This window comes from Theropithecus gelada, chromosome 2 (genome assembly GCF_003255815.1).
Source record: "Theropithecus gelada isolate Dixy chromosome 2, Tgel_1.0, whole genome shotgun sequence".
Classification (NCBI taxonomy): Eukaryota; Metazoa; Chordata; class Mammalia; order Primates; family Cercopithecidae; genus Theropithecus; species Theropithecus gelada.
In genome coordinates, this window is record NC_037669.1 from 66762882 (window position 1) to 66784100 (window position 21219).

Sequence of the window (21219 nt, forward strand, 5' to 3'; positions counted from 1 at the left end):
CTTAGTTTTGTCAAGTTTGTCAAAGATCAGATGGCTGTAGATGTTCAGCTTCATTTCTGGGTTTTCTATTCTCTTCCATTGGTCTATGTGTCTATTTTTGTACCAGTACCATGCTGTTTGGGTTACCATAGCTTTATACTATGATCTGAAGTCAGGTGGTATGATGACACTGGCTGTGTTCTTTTTGCTTAGGGTTGCTTTGACTATTCAATCTTTTTTGGTTCCATATTAATTTCAGAATAGTTTTTTCTAGTTCTGTAAAAAGTGATATTAGTAGCTTGATAGAAATAGCATTGAATCTGTAGACTGTTTTGGATGCTATAGCCATTTTAGGAATATTAATTCTTCCAATTCATGAGCATAAAATGTGTTTCCATTTGTTTGTGTCATCTATGATTTCTTTCAGCAGTGTTTTGTGGTTCTCCTTGTAGAGATCTTTCACCTCCTTGGTTAAATGTAGTCCTAAGATTTTGTTGTTGTTGTTTGTTTGTTTGTTTCAGCTATCATAAATACAATTACATTCTTTATTTGGCTCTCAGTTTGAAGGTTATTGCTGTATAGAAATGCTACTAATGGCTGGCCACAGTGGCTCATACCTGTAATCCCAGCACTTTGGGAGGCCGAGGAAGGTGAATCACCTGAGGTCAGGAGTTCGAGACCAGCCTGGCCAACATGGTGAAACCCCATCTCTACTAAAAATACAAAAATTAGCCAGGCATAGCAGCACACACCTGTAGTCCCAGCTACTCAGGAGGCTGAGGCTGGAGAACTGCTTGAACCTGAGAGGCAGAGGTTGCAGTGAGCTGTGATCATGCATGTGCCATTGCATGATCACATGCCCGAGCCTGGGCAACAAAACAAGACTCCCTCCATCTCATTTAAAAAAAAAAAAAAAAAAAGGAAAGAAAGAAATGCTGCTGATTTTCGTACACTGGTTTTGTGTCTTGAAACTTTACTTAAGTCATTTATCAGTTACAATAGCATTTTGGTGAAGTCTTAAAGATTTTCTAGGTATAGAGCCATATCATCAGCAAAAGGAGATAGCTTGACTTCTTCTTTTTCTGTTTAGATGCCTTTTCTTTCCCTTGCCTGATTGCTCTAGCAAAGACTTCCAGCACTATGTTCAGTAGGACTGGTGAGAATAGGCATGCTTGTCTTGTTCCAGTTCTTGCCCATTCAGTATTATGTTGGCTGTGGGTTTGTCATATATGGCTCTTATTATTTAGTATGTTCCTTCAATGCCTTATTCCTTGAGGATTCTATTATGAAAGGATGTTGAATTTTATTGAAGGCTTTTTCTGTCTATTGAGATGATCACATGGTTTTTGTTTTTAATTCTGTTTATGTGGTGAATCACACTTACTGATTTGTATATGTTGACCCAGCCTTGCATCCCAGCAATGAAGCCTCCTTGATCATGATGAATCAGCTTCTTGATATGCTACAGATTTGGTTTGTTGGGGGACATTTTTCAATGTTGATGAATAACTATGTGCTTTATCATTTTTCACAAATGAATAGTACCCCATCACATGGATACACTATATACTCAATTAGGCCATGAGAAAGGCCATTTAATTTGTCGCCAGTGTCTGACTATTATAACCAGTCCTGAACTAAACTTCCTAATAGAACCATATTTGCACATTTGGCCAATTATATCATTATTTTATAATCCCACAAGTGGAAGTACAGCATCAGTTTGCAGTTTGAGAGATACCACCTCCAGGTAGGCTATGCCAGCTGATACCCTGCCCAGCTGTGTAAGTGTGTGTTAGGAGATGACCTTCACTTGACAACTATACAAACACCCAATCACACAAATGTCTTTTTTTTCCAGAGTATTCTTTTGCACTCAGGGTCTTTGAATACGCTATTTCATTTTCTAGAATCCCCTGCCCCCTCTTTCCCTAGTAACTTCTCTTCTTTTAGGTTCTAGATGAGATGTTACCTCCTTAGAGAAGCTCTGACATTCACACTCACCATTCAGACTAAGGGAGATCCCCCATTGTAAACATGCAGAGCACCTTGGATTTTTCTTTCTTAATATTTTCAGAAGTGGTAACAATGCATTTAATGTCCATCACCCCTGATAGATTGGAAGCTCCATGAAGACAGGGCACACAGCTCCCTTGCTGAGTACTACATGCTAGATACCTACACAGTGCCTATGACACAGTAGATATTTCATAAAGACGTGATGGATGGAGGTATAAAGAGAAGTAGGAAGTAGAAGGTATAAGCAGAAGGAAGGTATAAGTAGAAGTAGAATGGGAAAAAGGAAGGGAGGAGGAAGAAAGGGAAGACAAGAGGGAGGAAGTGAGGGAGAAAGAGAGGGAGAGAGAGGGAGGTAGATTTTCCATGGAGGTTTTCCAAAGAAATGGGAAGAAGGGATGAAGAAAGAAAAAGAGGGAGGGATGATCAGAGGAAGGAAGAGGTTTTCCACTGAGATCTTCCAGGGAAGTGGGAATAAAAGGAGAAAGAAGGCTGGGTGTGGTGGCTCATGCCTGTAACCCCAGCACTTTGGGAGGCCGAGGTAGGTGGATCAAGAGGTCAGGAAATCAAGACCATCCTGGCTAACATGGTGAAACCCCCTCTCTACTAAAAATACAAAAAAATTAGCCAGGCGTGGTGGCAGTGCCTGTAATCCCAGCTACTCAGGAGGCTGAGGCAGGAGAATGGCGTGAACCCAGGAGGCGGAGCTTGTAGTGAGCTGAGATCGCACCACTGCACTCCAGCCTGGACGACAGAGCGAGACTCCATCTCAGGAAAAAAATTTAAAAAGTGAGAGAGAGAGAGAGAAAGGGAAAGAAGAAGGGAGAGAGGAAAAATTTCCACAGAGATCTTCCAGGGAAATGGGAAGGCAGGAGGAAGAACTTAGTGAAGAATGGGAGGTGGAGAGCTATTTTATTATCTAGAACTTGTTCTATACTTGGCCATTAAATACTTATTTATCAGGAGCTTATTAGGTGCCAGGCACTGTTCTAGACACCAGGGATATGGCAGGAAATAGCTCAAACAAGGTCTCTAGCCTCCTGAAGCATGTGTCCTAGTTGGGTAAGGGACAAGAGAACAAATGGACGATCAACAAATATCTGGACAAGACAATCTTAGACTGTGTAGGTGCTAAAAAATCCATAAAGCATGATACTAGGTTGACACAAAAGTAACATTACTTTTAATGGCGAAAACCACAATTACTTTTGCACCAACCTAATAGTGGGCACTGCTGTTCCAGTGGGGACAGAGGGGATGGTCGGAGAAGGCCTCTCAGAGGAGGCGACATCAGAGGAGATGGCTACAAGAAGAACTGGGGCAGGCTGCTCCATGGCTGAAGGACACCAAGGGCAAATGCCTTGAGGTAAGAACTCACCTAAAGAATCTGAAGGGCATTTTTGAGAACAAGATGGAGTCAACGTACTCTAAAGCTGAGGTTTAAAAACCTTCCCATTGGGCCGGCGCGGTGGCTCATGCCTGTAATCCCAGCACTTTGGGAGGCCGAGGCGGGGAGATCATCTGAGGTCAAAAGTTCAAGACCAGCCAGGCCAAAATGATGAAACCCCATCTCTACTGAAAATACAAAAATTAGCCAGGCATGGTGGCACACGCCTGTAATCCCATCTACTCAGGAGGCTGAGGCAGGAGAATCACTTGAACTTGGGAGGCAGAGGTTGCAGTGAGCCAATATCATGCCGCTGCACTCCAGCCTGGGTGACAGAGTTCTCCCTGTCTGTCTCAAAAACAAACAAACAAACAAAACCTTCCAATTGTCATAGAAATTCCAAACTGTCATAGAAATGACTCCTCAGTACTTGGATTCATTTCCTAAGGCTACCATAACAATGTACCATAAACTCGAGTGACTTAAAACAACAGAAATTTATTGTTTCATTGTTCTGGAGGCCAGAAGTTCAAAGTCAAGGTGCTGGCAGTACCACGCTCCCTCTGAAGGTGCTGGGGAAGAATCCATTCCAGGCCTCTCTCCCACTGCCTGGTAGCCTCAGGTGTTACTGGGTGTGAAGATGAACACTCCTGTCCCAACTCCCACATCACCTGGCCACCTCCACATGGTCTTCCTGCTATGCATGTCTGTCTCTGTGTCCAGATTTCCCCCTTTTTATAAGAACTCCAGTCATATAGGATTAGAGCCATCCTATGGACCTCATTCCAAGTTGATCACCTCTGTTAAGACCCTATCTCCAAATAAGATCAAATTCTAGTGTACTGGGGGTTAGGACTTCAACATATCTTTTTTGGGAGATATGATTCAACCCATAAGAGCATTTGTACACAAATACAGCCTTGTGATATACAGAAGCAAATCGGATATAACTGTAATATCAGTAAGAATTTGAATCTGCAAACAGAAAGATATATAGGATTTTAAGAACAGAGGTCTGCAAAGTTCAAATATTTTAAAGGTCAGAGAATTACAAAATTCAATACAGCCTGTGTGGATCTGTTTGACCAGTGGGCTGAGTTACGGAGACCCTGGTACAGACAACAATTTTGCAGAGCTGTGTCTATCAGGGCCATGATATAAATTTAATCTCCATTCTAGGTAGTATCTCTGCTCTTTCAGAAACTTCAGGAACCTGAGAAAATGAGCTCAAATATATTTGAAAAGGTGGCCTCCACATTTTTGAAATGGCATCTGTTTCTTGGGTATTTTAAATAAATATTTAGAATTAAGTAAAGAAACATTTATGAGTAACAAAATCATTTAGTATTTTTGCATTCGAGAATCTATGCTCATTTCTTTTCTTTTCTTTTTTTTTTTTTTTTTTGAGATGGAGTCTCGCTCTGTCACCCAGGCTCGAGTGCAGTGGCCGGATCTCAGCTCACTGCAAGCTCCGCTTCCCGGGTTCACGCCATTCTCCTGCCTCAGCCTCCCGAGTAGCTGGGACTACAGGCGCCCGCCACCTCGCCCGGCTAGTTTTTTGTATTTTTTTTTTAGTAGAGACGGGGTTTCACCGGGTTAGCCAGGATGGTCTCGATCTCCTGACCTCGTGATCCGCCCGTCTCGGCCTCCCAAAGTGCTGGGATTACAGGCTTGAGCCACCGCGCCCGGCCCATTTCTTTTCTTATATGGAAAATTTTGCCTGATCGAGTTAATCAATCATCCTTATAAATTCCAGTTTGAAATATGTATTTGAATAACATATTTAGGCTTGCAATACTTAAGTTGCAATCTATTTTAAAAACAATATTGCAACATTTAAGAGACCTTAATACTCACCATATTGACATAGTTCAATTTATTAGAGTTATAAGAATTACTAAAGCACATGGAAAGTTCTAAACACTCATACAACTAAAGTAAACCAAAGTTCTTAAAAAGGAAATTAAATATAGTCTGCTAATAAATGCAGTTTAAAATATTTAGAAAGAATTAACTCAGTTAAATAAGCTCCAATGGCAAAGTCTCCTTTAATGAGATTGTTAAAATGTGAGATTTATATAAATAGGATAATGAGATTTATAAATTAGAATTAAAAGTTTGAGGAAAAATTAGAGTATAACTTTAATAACTTGAATACTTTAAAAATAACTACTCAGTAGTTTCTGTACCCTCCAAGACATCACAAAATTCACATTAATAGGAAGAAACAAACCCCCAAGCCAAAGACTGGCATAGAAAGAATTGAAAATTAACCCTTGTTTTGCTGTGTCAGAATTTCCTCATTATGATAGGATGGTTGCTTCCTCTGTGTGTGTGTGTGTATTTGTGTGTGTGTGTGGATTCGATTTTCCTTTTTGAGTCATTTACATACTTTACTTCACATCAGTTTAAATAGCTGCAGGATTCTTTGAGTTTCTGGAGACTCTGCAAAGCCACAAAATCTGTAAGCACAATCTTCGGGCAACTGATATGGGACATAGCGATCACACCTCTCCCTCCCTCCAGCCTGGCCCTTACTCCCAGCCTTACAGCCTTCCCAGATTGGAAGTGCCTTTGACGTCGCACCCACTCCGTTCAGACACGAGGCCCCAGGCCCAGGCTGGTTAAGTGGCCTGGCTCAGATCACACTGGCTGCTGGCAGATAAATCAGAGAGAACGGACATTTCCTCCCTGACTCTCTGGAGCCAATGGTTACATTGGTGGCTTTCTGGCCCCAGACAAAGGCTGAAGTGCCAGTGCTGCCGCCAAAGAGCCACAGGAACAAAAACTCCAAGGCAAGCCCTAACATATTTGCCCTCAAGAAAGGTCAGTTCACAGCCTGCATTTTATACGCATCCACTGCAACTTACAAGCAACTGTCAGGGGAGAGGTAAAACGGGTTGACTTTAAGCCTTGAAAAGAGAGGTTTAATCCTAACAAATGGGGTGGGGGCCTTTGACAATGACTGGGATGTGTTAATGGTGTGTCTCTGCACACCCAGGGCCATCCTTTATGGCTCTGCTAGGGCAAGGATAAACCACAGGACCCATAATAGCTCCCTCCAAAGGGTTGTGATAATCCTAGCTGTTGTCTGAGCTGAGCGAGTAACAGTGAAAATGGATGAAAAGTATATGTTTATGTCTTTGCTATTAAATCCAAAGCCATAAACACAGAGGGCACTAAAGTTGATAGTGTCACTGACAAATGCCTTCTTTTGAAGAGCACTGAGAAGGTTAAAACAACAAAGAAAAAGGCAGCAACTCTGGGACCTGAGATTTTCCATCTAGCCGTCTCCCGCCCTTTGCCCTTCCTTTCCCCCTTCATTTAGTTTAATTTCACAAATACACTTTGTGGGTGGAAGGAGAGAATGTGAAACCAGATTTTTTTTTCCTGGGCTTGGGAATTTAGCCTTAAGGTGACCCTGGAGCGGTTCCTGAAGCCTGGCACTATCCCAAAGTGTCACATGCACAATCGATTCCTATTCTACATCCTCCAGCTAATTGGGAAACTCTTAGCCCCTAGAGCTCTGAGGTCAATGTATGATTTAGATTTTCTGAGATTCTTAGAGAAAGAAAACATCCAGGGCTAGAAATAGCATGAGACAAGGGAGGCATTCACCTGAGCTGTAAAATGTAAGGGGGCGGGGGGACCAAAAACTCAAAAATAAGAATGTTATTTTAAGGCAATAATATTTTTAAAATCAAGTCATTAAACTATGGCTCTTGTGTCAGCCACCTGTTTTTGTTAATCTAGTTTTGTTGGAAGTCCAGGGCCAGGATTAGGGTAAGGCAAGTGAGGCAGGGTGCACACTTGCAGGGTCAGATCATGTCATTATTTAAAATTTTGTTCATCATGGAGTGTGACGTTTTTAAAATATTATAAGAAAGTACTACTTATTAGGCTGGGCGTGGTGGCTCATGCCTGTAATCCCAGCACTTTGGGAAGCCGAGGCAGGCAGATCACGAGGTCAGGAGATCAAGACCATCCTGGCCAACATGGTAAAACCCTTTCTCTACTAAAATACAAAAAAGTTAGCCAGGCATGGTGGCGAATGCCTGTAGTCCCAGCTACTGGGGAGGCTGAGGCAAGAGAATCGCTTGAACCCAGGAGGCAGAGGTTGCAATGAGCCGAGATCATGCCACTGCACTCCAGCCTAGTGACAGAGCAGGACTCCATCTTAAAAAAAAGAAAGAAAGTAAGAAAATACTACTTATCTTGATTACTGAGCTCTGTGGTACTCCCTTAAATCCTGTACTTCCAATGAGTACCCCATACTCTTCACCCACTTGGTCCTACAAAGACCACACCCCAATCTTCCCATAGGCCTCTTACATTATAACTTGGTATTACTGAGTTCTTACTGTTTCTAGGCACTGTTCTAAGAACTTTGTTAATACTTATATTCATTCATTGAACTCCCCTTCTTGTGTGTAAATTGAGGCACAGAGAAGTCAAGCGACTTGCCCCAGGTCACACGGCTAGTACAGCAACTGAGCTGGGATTCAAACCCAGGCAGGCTGGCTCTGCAGCTTTGCTCAGACACCACTACATTCCTCCTCCCTGATTTTTTATTTTTTTGTCTCCTCTCTTCCCTTTCTAAATTTATTCTGTCCACTTTCTCAGCACACAGTGATTTCTTAATCTAATTTTCCCAGCCTTTATGCTGATAAGTTATTTCTACCGTCAGACACAGATGGCTTTATAGGAGACCAGCCAGCTAAGTGCACCGCCTAAGAATGCAATAAAACTTGTTTTTTTAACCAGCTAGATTGGTTTACGTGGTGAGATAAATATTGCACTAAGAGCAGCTCCCAGTACACCTCGGGGAGAGAGTTGTTGCCCTGACTCTGGCTGGTAAGCTACAGCACTCCCTTCCCTGGATGCCCCAGAGCCAAGGGCATGAGGTAGTGGCTTCTTTGCCTTGTCTAAACCCTGATATCCTTGTTTTGGCCTGCAGGCACTGATGGCTGGGAACTGCCTGCCCCGGTCCGCCAGGTATCTGTGGTCTTATTGTGTGGTTGCCCAGAGACTATCTATTCCCCCAATTTCCTTTCCTTTTCTGGAGAAGGACAGTTAGAGGCGATAGGCTTAGCATAGTAATTGCAAGTGGCGCCTTAGGAACAATTACTATAAACTGTCATTATCATCCTCACCACCACCATTTATTGAGGGCTTAGTAGGCAGCAAAGCAGGTTTTCCCCTTCTCCTCCATGCAGTGTCCTATATAAGCTATATCATTTCATAATCTTCCAGGATAGCGTTCCTCAAAGCGCGGTACATGGATGACCTGTGCCAGAATCTCTAGCAAACACTGGACAAGACAGCTCAAGTTACTCAGGTTCTGTGAGTGTGGAGCCTGGGAATCTGCTCTTTAACAACACCCCAGCTTTCTTACATGCATCTAAACTAGGGAACGCTTACTTACCACACCTGTTTGGAAATGGTGGAAATAGGAGTCTAAGAAAGTTTAAGTAACGTGTTCAATGTCATATCTAGACATGAGCAGAATGCACAGGACCCCAAGTCTGTCTGACTCCAAAGCTCAAGCTCTTAACCCCTGTGCAATACTGCATCTCGGGCGTTTATTTCTGCTCAATCTGTTCTTTGTCAAATTCAGTTATCCCAGCTAGAAGTTCTGTCCGTTTTGTGGGAGCTGCGCCAAGGGAGTCCTTGCTCAAGTAATTGACTGTCTTAAGTTTCTCTGAAAGAAGAACCTGGAACAAGAACTTGGAGACATGGGGTTTATTTGGGAGGCAGTCCCAGATAACAGGAGTGAGATGGCAGAATGAGCAAAAGAGGGAGTAAGAAAAGGCCAGTGTAAAGGTTGGGGGGCGGGGGCAGCCGTGAACACTGACGCAGTGTCCCCCTGGGACCTCCTGAGCAGATGGACTGCTTCCCAGAGTCACCCAGAAAGGTGGGAGGACTGTGACATTCCAGCTGCCAGACCACTTTGGTTGAAGGCTGGATCCAGGGGCATTTCCTTCCCCTCTCTCTCTCTCTGTCTCTCTCTCTCTCTCTCTCTCTGTCTCTCTCTCTCTCTCTCTCTCTCTCTCACACACACACACACACACACACACACTCTTACCTACTTCTGGGTGGTACATGTGCCAGATAAGTGAGCTTCCATGACAGTGCCCAATGCCCTGGGGCAGAATTCAGAGAGATGTGCAGACTTCAGGTGGGGTCACAGGAGGTTCAAAATGCTTTTGAAATTGCACGGAACAGCCTCCTGTGGCTTTGGCTGAAGCCAGAGGCAGGCTAAAGGAATGTGACTCAGGTACCAATGTTGCCTTCTACCCTGATAGATTGAATTCCTTACTCTTTCCGTCAGTCAAGAAGATAACACAGGTAGATGATCACATGTCACATAATCCCCAAACCATGTGCTAGAATGTGTGTGGCAAACTGATCCTTTACAAATGGAAGCAAAGTGAAGAAGGTCTGCTTTGACAATCAGACCTAGAAGAAGCCAGAAATCAGTTCTGCTTCCTGATGGAAATGAGGAAAAGCACTTGTCAGATTAAAAGGCAAAAAGCACCAAATATAAGGCACTCACCTGTTCTCTCTCTGTGCTTGCATTCTGTCTCTACACTGTGACGGTGGCTCTGCAGAGGGGAGCAGAGCACGCATCACCTGGTAATCAAGTGGCCTTGATCCAGCTCTACCGCTGGCAAGCTCTGTATCGCTGGGCAGCTGACCTCATCCCTCCTAAGGTTGTTGCTGGAACTAAGTATGTCATTTATGGTACATGTTTACCTGTGCCTCACTGGCACCCAAGCATTTGAACATGGTTGGAGAAACAAAGTTACAACCATGCTGATTGGTTTCATTTGAAATTCACACTTGCAAATCTCAAGCAGACATTGAGAACTTCGTAGCCAACTGCACCCCTCTGGTATATTTACTTCCTTAGTTTCTCAATTATTCTTTTGCTCCTTCTTCTCCATCCTCAGACCCCTGTATCTCTCTCCTCTCTACCCTCTTCCCAGACAATGTCCTTGCCTAATACTCCAGAAAGAAAATGAAAGCAGGGAGATGTGGATCCACCACCTTCCCTGCATGAAAAACTCACTCTCTCTGCCTATGGTTTGTTGTCATCAGAGAAATATCCTTATTCCTTAAATGCATTTGTGCTCTGGACTGCTCTGCTTCCCTGGGACATAGACTCACTCTTTCCTGAGTCATCACTTCCACTGGATCATTCCCAAGAGCTCAGAAACTTGTGTGCATATCTCCCATCTTTAGAAAATCCTCCTGGTTAATCCCATCACCCCCTCCAAACACCTCAGCACATCTCTGCTCCCCTTCACAACAGTTATCTAATTTTGTGTCCTCTTGCTGTTTCCACTTCCTTATCATCTTACTTCCTTCTTCACTGACACCAATTGGACATCTCCCCTGCCAACAGGTGAAACTGCTCCTCAGTGTCACCAGGGTCCCTCATGTCACTCAGGGCAAAGAACACATTTCTAGTCTCCTCTTACTCATTCTTTTAGAAGCTTTCAGCATGTTTGACCATTCTCTCCTCAAAACACAATCTTGCCCTCCAGCCCACCAGGAAGCCACTGCCTCTCCTACCCGATGGCCCTGCTGAGTTTCCTAGTGTGAGTCTGCCCATTCTGCTCCAAATCCAACTGTCTGTACCCTCTATGTTATGACAGTAAGGAAAACCTTCTGGGTTCTAGCCATTATCTCTTCGTTGTTAATTTCATCTAGTTCCATGGCTTTAAATATCATGTATATGCCAAATGACTCCCAAAGTTTTCCCTGTAGCTTGTCCTCCAGACACTTACTTAATATCCCTACTTGGTTGCCTAGGAGACTTCTCAAACTAACACATTCTGGGTGCTGGTAAAGTTCAGTGCCTTGATCTGTGAAGGGCTTATGTGAACCAGTTCACTCGGCAAAAACTCATCACTGATGACGGCTGTTGCTTTAATGTATATAGTTAATACTTTTAATTAAAAGGCTTACTTTTAAACATTAACATTCCAGAAGAGTGCTGCCAATTGCTTTTTCTGAAAACTTGCTCCTCTAGAATCCCCCAAAGAAACCCAAAATCCCAACATTATTCTTTAAAAAAAAATTATTTCCATAGGTTTTGGGGAACGGGAGGTATTTGGTTACATGAATAAGTTGTTTAGTGGTGATCTGTGAGATTTTGGTGCACCCATCACTAGAACGGTATACACTGAACCCAATTTGTAGTCTTTTATCCCTCACTCCCAACCCTTCCTTTCCCCTGAGTCCCCAAAGTCCATTGTATCATTCTTATGTCTTTGCATCCAACGTTATTCTTGATTCTTCTTGTTCCATATCTAATTCAATTGTATGTCCCGCTTTCTCTACTGCCAATCAAATCCCATCCATTTCAGCTGCCTGCTGGCTATCTGGCTGAGCCATCAGCACCTCTACCTGAGTTACTGAACAGTTTCCTACTGGCCTTGTGAGTTCCACTCCAGCCTCTTGTTATGGACTGAATTACATCTTTCCAGAATTCACAGGTTGAAGCCCTAACCCCAGTGTGACTGTATTTGAATATAGGGCTTTTAAAGAGATAATTAAGGTTAAATGAGGTTATAAATATGTGGCCATAATCCAATAGGACTAGTGTCCTTTTGAAAAAAGGGAAGAAGCTGGGCACGGTGGCTCACACCTGTAATCCTAGTACTTTGGGAGGCCCAGGTGGGCGGATCACCTGAGGTCAGGAGTTCAAGACCAGCCTGGCCAACATGGTAAAATTCCGTATCTACTAAAAATACAAAAAAAAGGGCTGGTGCGGTGGCTCATGCCTGAAATCCCAGCACTTTGAGAGGCCGAGGCGGGTGGATCATGAGGTCAGGAGTTCAAGACCAGCCTGGCCAACATAGTGAAACCGCATCTCTATTAAAAATACAAAGAATTAGCTGGGCATGGTGGTGGGCGCCTGTAATCCCAGCTACTCAGGAGGCTGAGGCAGGAGAATCACTTAAACCCGGGAGGCGGAGTTTGTAGTCAGTGGAGATCGTGTCATTATACTCCAGCCTTGGTGACAGCGCGAGACTCCACCTCAAAAAAAAAAAAAAAATTAGCTGGGCGTGGTGGCAGGCAACTGTAATTTCAGCTACTTGGGAGGCTGAGGCAGGAGAATCACTTGAACCCAGTAGGTAGAGGTTGCAGTGAACCAAGATCGCACCACTGCACTTCAGCCTGGGTGACAGAGCGAGACTCTGTCAAAAAAAAAAAAAAAAGAGAGAGAGAGAGAAAAGGGAGGAGACACCAGGAGTACACACACAGAGGAAAGGCCATGTGAGCACACAGCAAGAAGTGGCTGTCTGCAAGCCGAGAAGACAGCCATAAATTGTTTAAGCCATGCAGTCTGTGGCATTCTGTTGTAGCAGCTTCAGCCAGCGAATACACCTCCTATTATCCTTTCTGCTCAGAATGTCATCCAGAGTGGACTTAGAAAAGTTGCAATCACATCATGCTACTTCCTCTACTTTCCCCACAGCAAAAATTTAAACTTATCAAAGCTTCAACTTAGGGTGAGATTCAAATGCCTCACCTCTCCTAGCAACCCACACAGTCTCATCCTGCTGAATATTCAACCTCTTCTAAAACTGCTCTCTCTCATAAAACCCCCTGTACCCCAGCCATCTCTGTCTATGCTGCTTGGATGCTTTATGTTTCTACCTTGGAACTTCTGTTCTAGATGTTCCCTGTGCTTGTGCAGGCTTTGCCATAGCTAGCTCCTTCGGATTACTCAGAGGTCAACTGAAAGTCCCCTTTCCATGGAGGCCTGCCCTGACTACCCAATCAAAACAGGTGCCCTCATAACTTTCCAGTATTCATCTGTTTTAGTTTCCACACTGCATAGCACTTAAAACCACCTGACAATGTTGACGTTACTTTTTTGTTTACAGCCTGTTTACCCACCACCACCTAGAATACAAGTTCCCCCAAGGAAAAGATATTATCTGTTAACCTCTGCATCTGCGCATCTCCGTTTAAAATTATGTCCAGCATATGGGAGGTGCTCAGTAAATATATGTTCAAAAGACCTAATTTGTACAGCCCTGCCATAATGCATAGAGCCCAGCAAAAACAGAAAACATCAGTCTCCCTTGCTTTCTATCACATTCCTCAGTGGTGTGTAGACTTTGAGATATGTTAACAAAGAGTAATTGAGGTTTCAGAAAGCATTGATTGAAAATATGCAGTTATTTCTGCTTCCTTCCAAAATCCCATTTAAATATCAAGAAAGATTCAAAACGATAGAAATTCACAAGGACAAAGAGAACAGGAGATAAGATGCCAACAGTTGAAAGACATCAGCAAACTTCTGAACCCAAAATGCTGAGACCTAAATGTGTTTGGGTGGCAGGGGATGCCAATGTGTGCTGGACCCCAGAAAGATACAGGAATTGGAGGACCAGATAACTCTAAAAGGAGGGCAAGGGGTAAGACTAAAAAGAGACAGAGTCTCGCTCTGTCACCCAGGCTAGAGTGCAGTGGCACGATCTCGGCTCACTGCAAGCTCCGCCTCCTGGGTTCACGCCATTCTCCTGCCTCAGCCTCCTGAGTAGCTGGGACTACAGGTGCGCTCCACCACGCCCGGCTAATTTTTTGTATTTTTAGTAGAGCCGGGGTTTCACCATGTTAGCCAGGATGGTCTCAATCTCCTGACCTCATGATCCGCCCACTTTGGTCTCCCAAAGTGCTGGGATTACAGGTGTGAACCACCACACCTGGCCAAAAGAGACTAAACTTTTAACTCAAAGTTCATGAAAGGAACTGTTAGACTTCAAGGGCACTTTTTGCAACACCTCACAGCCAGTTTGGAACCCATTCTAACCCCAGGAGTTAATAGGATTTTTATATCTGTAGATGTCAAACCAGACGTGTTTTCCAAACCTGAAAACTCTTAAAGCACAGCAAAAATATAGATGAAGCATTCAGCAGAAAATGGGGATGCAGTAAAAGTCTGCATACCAAATAATGAGAGCTCCTGTTCCTTCTGCCCATTGTGGTCTCTAGAATCATCCTGGGAGCTGAGCTTATTCTCCCTGAGGCAGGAGACTGAAAGATTCCTAGGTTGAGAAACTGATCCAAGATAAAAAACAAAAAAAACCTCCAGACACTCACATTTGAAGAGTATCATGGCAAAATGGCTGGAGTGGGCCTGCTTATCTTACAGTGAAGCCACCAATCTTTCCCTGCCAAACATAATCTAGACACTCACACACCCAAATTCACATATACCCCAAATGCATACACACCCTTCCAAAGACATATACAGTCATATAGTACATAATGACATTTTAGTCAATGACAAACCATGCATGTTTGGGACATTGGTCCCATAAGATTATCATACTGCATTTTTACTGTACCTTTTCTATGTTGAGATATATTTAGATGCACCTATAGTTACCATTGTGTTACAATTGGCTACAGTATTCAGAACAGTAACAAACCATAGAGGTTTGTAGCTTAGGAGCCACAGGCTGTACCACAGAGCCTAGGTGTGTTGTAGGCTATACCACCTAGGTTTGTGTGAGTACAATCTATTATGCTCACACAAAGACAAAATTGCCTAGCAGTACATTTCTGCAAATTTGTCCTCATCATTAAGCAACGTGACTATATATGTACACATCCCAAACACACACACACACATACCCCAAATACCACACACATATTCCAGGCATGCACACATACTTCAAACACCCCAAACACACACACTCAATTTCAAGCAGTTTTTCCCTGATTCCTAAAATATGAATGGACAATCAAACCAGATATGTGAATAAACCTCCAAAAACAAAAGATCAAAGCCAAAACAAATAGATGATGGTGAGCTGGGGAAGAAGGAAAGCAGGAACTCAAACACTATAATCACAATAGTCAGCTTAAAAAAAAAATCACATCCATGAAACAAGAACAGGATTCTTAAAAGGAAACACTTTGAGAATAACAAAGAGTGTCTAGAAATTCAAAATACAATTATAAAAAATCAATACAAGAAATGGTATAAAGAGTTGGGAAAAATCTCTCAAAGTATAACAAAAAGACAACATATATGGGAAGCAAAAGATAATCAAATCAGAGGCTCAATCCAGAGAGTCCAAAATCAGAGGCTCAGAGGAGCAGAGACAATAATGGACAGAAAACCATCAATGATAAAAAGTAATAAAATATGCCAGAGCTGCAAAACCTGAATCTCTAAAATGAAATGGCCTCTGGATGTGGAGCAGAAGGAATTGACAAAGTCTACTTTAAGGTATATCATTAGAACATTTCAGAACACTAGCAATAGAGAGATGACTTTCAGCTAAGGACTTCTTAAGAAACAAATATTTACAACATATCACCTGCAAACAGGAATTAGCTTTAGACTTCTCAACAGCAAATCTGAAAAGCAGAAAGCAATGGAGTAAGGCCTTGAATATTCTGAGAAATAATTACTCCTAACCCAAAATTACATAGCCTTATAAATTATTAATCAAAGGTAATAATAAAATATCTTTATGGCCAGGCGTGGTGGCGCACGCCTGTAATCCCAGCACTTTTGGAGGCTGAGATCAAGAGATCGAGAGCATCCTGGCCAACATGGTGAAAACTTGTCTCTACTAAAAATACAAAACTTAGCTGGGTGTTGCGGCATGTGCCTGTAGTCCCAGCTACCCAGGATGCTGAGGCAGGAGAATCACTTGAACCCAGGAGGCGGAGGCTGCAGTGAGCCAAGATCGCGCCACTGCACTTCAGCCTGGTAACAGAGCAAGACTCTGTCTATTTAAAAAAAAAAAAAAAAAGTCTTTATATTTTCAGACATATAGAGTCTTAATATTCTGGTGTTCAATGTATCCTTTCCTAGCAAGTTACTGGGAGATGTGTGCCACTAAAATGAGTAAGTAAACCAAGAATAATTTCCAAGAGATCCAAGAGAAAGAGCACCAATCAAAAGAGGAAGAGGAAACCCCCCATTTGATGGTAAAAGGAAATCTCTGAAAGATAATTGTACAGCTGGCCTACAGGACAACTAGCTCAGGTTGGTGCAGAAGGAATGCCTTTCCAGAAATAAAACTGATGGTTTGCCTTATGTGTTGGCCTAAGTTGTGAAGAGTCCTATACTTTTATCAGTGTTTGAGAAAAAATTAATGACAAGAACATGGAAAATTAAGCAGATTAAAATAAATAATGAAAGTAATTATTAACTCCAGGAAAAACAAAAGGCTGTACAAGAAAGGAAAAGTTGGCTATAGTATATTCCATGGTTTGGCAGTGAATAGTATTTACATAATAAAAACAATATTAATACAGAATAGTAATTGACCAAAAATTATGACATAATAATGGAAGAATGTGGAACAGGGAAACTTGCATGTGGGCTGTGTCTGCGTGTGGTGGGGGACATATGAGAAGTACATTTATCATCTTCCATTTTAGGAAGTCAATAAATAGTCTAAACTGAATAAGCCAAGAAATAACCAGGTAAGTGTATTTCTTAAAAATATGGAAATAAGGCTGGCGTGGTGGCTTACGCCTGTAATCCCAGCACTTTGGGAGGTTGAGGTGAGCAGATCACTAGGTCAGGAGATCAAGACCATACTGGCTAACATGGTGAAAACCTGTCTCTCCTAAAAATACAAAAAATTAGGCAGGCTTGGTGGCGGGCGCCTATAGTCCCAGCTACTCAAGAGGCTGAGGCAGGAGAATGGCGTGAATCCAGGAGGTGGAGCTTGGAGTGAACTGAGATTGTGCCACTGCGCTCCAGCCTGGGCAACAGAGCGAGACTCCGTCTCAAAAAAAAAAAAAAAGAAGAAAAGGAAATAAATATCACATAAGAAACAGAGGAAAGTGAAAAAAGTAGTTTGCCTCTACAGAGGAAGATCCAAGAATGGGAACATGACATTTGGTATACATTTATTACTTTAGTGAGATTAAAAATTAAATTAAAAATAGAATAAAACAAAACATAAAGTCAATTAATAAATAAAGATATATCATCACAGATAGGTAGAAAGCTGGACCTAACATACATAAGCTTCAGTTTGAAGAGGCCAAGCAAGCATGAGTAACTGTAAGTAGATCATATGGAGTCCAAGTGCATGAAGCTGAAAGTGTCCTCACCTTTCATGCTCACCTCTTGCCAAATCATCATAACAGTAAAAATAACAGCTAACATTGAGGGTGTACTGTGAACAGAGAATAGTGCCAAGCAATTTCCTAACAAGCTAATTCCTTTCTCCACTGCTTAGTGAGAACAAGATTATATCATTTCACCTTTTTCAAATGAGTAAACCAAGGCCTAAAAAGGATAAATAACTGATTCAGGGTCTGCACAATTCTCTCTTGTCCCTGAATAAGAAAGGAATGGAAAGAAGAAACTGTACTTGGTGTTCTGTCTTTCCAAAAAATAAATGGCCAGAGGCTTGCAATTTTAAAGCCTTGGGAAAACTTGGTGAAAGACTAAGCTGACTTAGAGTGGAAAAAGTGAGGCCGCCATGAATCAGGGGTGGTGGGTGGTGCGACGACGCACTAAAGAAACAAAAAGCCCAGGCTGCTTAAAGCCAGACACAAATCTGTCCAATCATTTAGGGGGAAATTGCCAAGCTTGAAGCATTTATAAATCACCCCCAAACTAATCAACCATTTAAGGACAATCCCATAAAAATATAAAAGGGACCACAGCAGGCTGCTCTTGAGAGATAAATGGCTTTGCAGCCTCATCTGGGGTATGCAAATTTGAGGATATCAGCAGGCATTTTCTGAATGATAACTTGGTTTATTTTTGATGGCAGCTCATTGGAAAACAGAGTTGAAAACCTGGAGAGAATTCTCAGGCTCTGAGGTGAGCTATGTGTCAGAGCAGTTCCAGTGTAGCTTTTCTAAGAAACCCTTGTGCTGTGAGCTTGGAAGGCAGACAGGGAGTCAAGCACCTCAGCTTTGGGTCTGGCACTAGAATGCAGTCAGTGAAACCAGGTGACTATAAAAGCCATTGCTGAGACGTGTCCTTTCTTTCAACTCAGTGTCTCTTGAATTTTTGTCTCTCTTCTCTCAGTGCCATCATCCTAATGCAAGGTAGAGGGTTTCAACATTTTAGGGCTGGCTGGGATTGTCAGTATTACTGAGTTTCTTCCATTCCAAAATGGGGAGCAGAGACCCAGTGCAGTGGGTTAAATGACAGGCCCCCAAAAGGTATGACCATTTTTAATCCCCAGAATCAGTGAATATGGCCTTATTGGAGAAAGTCTTCCCATACAGGTAGGGCGCCTGTAATCCCAACACTTTAGGAGGCCAAGGCAGGTGGATCATGAGGTCAGGAGATCGAGACCATCCTGGCTAACATGGTGAAACCCATCTATACTAAAAAATACAAAAAAAAATTAGCTAGGCTTGGTGGCATGCACCTGTAGTTCCAGCTACTCGGGAGACTGAGGCAGGAGAATCGCTTGAACCCAGGAGGTGGAGGTTGCAGTGAGCCGAGATCATGCCTCTGCACTCCAGCCTGGGTGACAGAGTGAGACTCTATCTCAAAAAAAAAAGAAAAAAGAAAAAAAAGAAAGTCTTCACATACAATTAAGAATCTGGAGATGACGTCATCATGGATTATCTGGGTGGTCTCTAAATCCGTAAGTGTCCGGGCATGGTGGCTCATGCCTGTAATCCCAGCACTTTAGGAGGCTGAGGGGCATGGATCACAAGGTCAGGAGTTTGAGACCAGCCTGGCCCACAGGGTGAAACCCCGTCTCTACTAAAAATACAACAATTAGCTGGGTGTGGTGGCATACACCTGTAATCCCAGCTACTCAGGAGGCTGAGGCAGGAGAATTGCTTGAACTCAGAAGGCAGAGGTTGCAGTGAGCCAAGATCGTGCCACTGCACTCCAGCATGGGCAAAAGAGCAAGACCTCGTCTCAGGGGAAAAAAATAATAATAATTAAATCCAATAAGTGTCCTTATAAGAGACAGATGAGAAGAAGATAAATAGAAGAAGGCCATGTGAAGATAGGGGCAGAGATTGGAGTGATGCAGCCACAATCACCTGGAGCCCCCAAAAGCTGGAGGAAGCAAGGATGGATTCTCTCCTCCAGCCTTTGCAGGGAGTGTGGCCCTGTTGATGTCCTGATGTTGGACTTCTAGCCTTCAGAATTGTGAGAGAATACATTTCTGTTGCTTTAAGCCACCTGGTTTATGGAAGAGTTTTAGGGCTCCAAACAACAGATATAGTTCCCTAATTTTAGAAATAAGGAAAATGGGAAACAGAGAGTGCTATCTGAAAGTCACACAGCTTCTTGGTGATGGTTAATGGACCTGGTTTGACTTTGAGTGAGTTGCTTAACTGACTTACCTCAGTGTTTTCATCTAGAAAATTGAGATAACCCCACCTGCCTGATAAGGGTGTCTTAATGACCAAATGGAAGAAGAGATGTAAAACGCTATCCCATTGCCTGGCCTGGAACAACTGAGGACAATAGCATTGCCTAAATCTCCATTTTTTATTTATTGGACAAGCTGCTCCATTCCATCAGTCCACCGCACAATTCATTCCAAAACTCCTTCTTTAAATGCCACTCTAGACCCATGAAATGCTCTGAAAATGGCTCCTACTGCCTGTCAGATTCATTCACCCCACATACATGGTGCTAGCATCAGCCATGGGCTGTGTCATGTGTTGGCACTGGGGTTTCAGGGGTAAGCAAGATGACAGCATGTCACCTCACCAGCTGTTGCCCACTTACTAGCTGTGCCCATCCAGTGACTAGTTGGTGTCACAGGTGAGACAGGAAGTGTCTGAACAGGGAGGAGATCAAGCAGATGCTGAGCCTGGGGACTTGGTTCTGTTTCATTCCCAAAGCACACCAAGAAATTTCATGCTTTTAGGCCAGTGATGCTTAACAGGGGTGGGTGGGTAGATTTTTTCTCCCATGGAACATTTGGCAAGATCTGGAGACATTTTGATGTCACATAGATAGGGGCTGGGCGGGGGGGGAGCAGGAGGTGTTTCTGGCACTACTGAGTAGAAGCCAAGGATATTAGCAAACATCCTACAATGCACAGGACAGCTTCCCACAATAAAGAATTCTCCTGCCCTAAATGTCAATCATCCTGAGCCTGAGAAACCCCACGGTAGGCCCAACAGAATCCCTGCTCAAACACAAGAAGACAGTGATAAATCAGCCTAGGATATTGCGGTGATGAAGCCATGGGAACACATCCCATAAGTGACCATAACTATATGTCATGCTTTTTTCTCAGCAAATGACCTGCCCCTGGGGGACCTGGGAACAGATATATTGTACTGGTGGGGCCACTTGTGAGACTGGGCTCAGCTTGATCCCATGGACACACATAGGGACCAGAAGAAGGCAAAGGGCTGCCTGGTAATGAGTGCCCCATCTCAGTCTTGCCAGTTGCCTCTCTTTAAGACCCACTCAAGGGTTCCAAGATGGCAGATTCAGAACAGCTCCAGTCTACAGCTCCCAGCATGAGCGATGGAGAAGATGGGTGATTTCTGCATTTCCAACTGAGGCACCAGGTTCATCTCAGTGGGGCTTGTTGGACAGTGGGTGCAGCCCATGGAGTGTGAGCCAAAGCAGGGTGGGGCATCATCTCAGCCGGGAAGCACAAGGGGTCAGGGAATTCCCTTTCCTAGCCAAGGGAAGTCATGACAGATGGTACCTGGAAAATTGGGACACTCCCACCCTAATACTTTGCTTTTCCAATGGTCTTAGCAAATGGCACACCAGGAGATTATATCCCATGCCTGGCTTGGAGGGTCCCACACCCACGGAGCCTTGTTCACTGCTAGCACAGCAGTCCGAGATTGAACTGCAAGGCAGCAGTGAGGCTGGG